We start from the raw sequence: 1,491 nt of genomic DNA, 5'->3' as shown, positions 1-1,491 counted from the left end.
TTTGAAGTTTCTATGTGATGCATGACAGAAGAAAAAAAAAAAAAAAAAAAAAAATATATATATATATATATATATATATATATATATATAATATACATTTTGAAAAATTATATTTATTTTTAATTTTTGCTTAAAGAGAACACAACAAAAGTATTTTGTCTTTTAATGTGTCAAATTATTTTTTGTGTAAAAATATAGTTCTCTTTAAGCAAATAAAAAAATAAACTAAAAAACCTTTGAAGTTTCTATGCATGAAATAAATTTAGAGAGAAAGAAAGAAAAAAATATATATATACATTTTGAAAGAAATAATATATATATATATATATATATATATATATATATATATATATATATATATATATATAATTTGCTTAAAGAGAACACACAAAAAGTAATTTTTTTTAATGTGTCATAAATTGATTTTGTTGCAAAAAAAATGTTCTAAAACAAAATTATTCAGCAAGGATATATTAAATTGATCAAAAGTGACAATAAAGACTTCTATATTATTACAAAAAAAACTATTTCAAGTAAATGCTGTTCTTTTGAAGTCTCCATGTGACGCATGACAAATTTGGAGAGAAAGAAAGAAGAAAAAAAAAAAAAAAATATATATATATATATATATATATATATATATATATATACACACACACACACACACACATTTTGAAATATAAATAAAATATATACAAATATATATACTGCATATGTATGTGTGTGTGTGTGTGTGTGTGTGTGTGTGTGTGTGTGTGTGTGTGTGTGTGTGTGTGAATTTTACACTCAAAAAAGTTTACAAAAGTGATTTTATGCCCATATAAAGCACACTAAATGTAATTAAACATCAATTTTTGGAGAATAAAATGTCAAAATGTGGTTGAAATGTTGTTTTATTGTCATTCAGTGTAACACAATGTTTATGTCAAAATATTGTGTTCTCAATAAAATTTAAAAGAGTAAACATTCTTACTAACAAATTAGCAAAACTTAGGATAGCAAATGACAAATTTTTAAAATGCAGAATTATAATATAATATACTAATTAGTATTTGGGGTGAAAGTGATTAGTCTTTTAATATGTCATTAATTGATTTTTCTTGTAAATATGCCTGACAAGACTGTTACACTGAATGATATTTGAGTGAGTGTCTTCTGTAGATTATGTATATTTACTTTTTGCTCAGACAAACTAAAACAAAAATGCAATTCAGAAAACATATATATGTACATACATACACATGGACCATGTGTCCAAGTAATATTCTAATTTTCTGAGATACTGAATTGGGGTTTTCAATAGTTGTCAGCTATAATCATCAAAATTAAAAGAAATAAACACTTGAAATATATCAGTCTGTGTGGAATGAATGTATACATTATACAAGTTTCCCTTCTTGAACAGAATTAGTAACTTTTTTGAAGATATTCTAATTATTTGACCAGCATCTGTATATGATAAATAGATATTAAAACAATGCAACAGTGCTA

This window comes from Garra rufa, chromosome 23, assembly GCF_049309525.1.
Source record: "Garra rufa chromosome 23, GarRuf1.0, whole genome shotgun sequence".
NCBI classification, from domain to species: Eukaryota; Metazoa; Chordata; class Actinopteri; order Cypriniformes; family Cyprinidae; genus Garra; species Garra rufa.
This window is presented reverse-complemented; position numbering follows the sequence as displayed.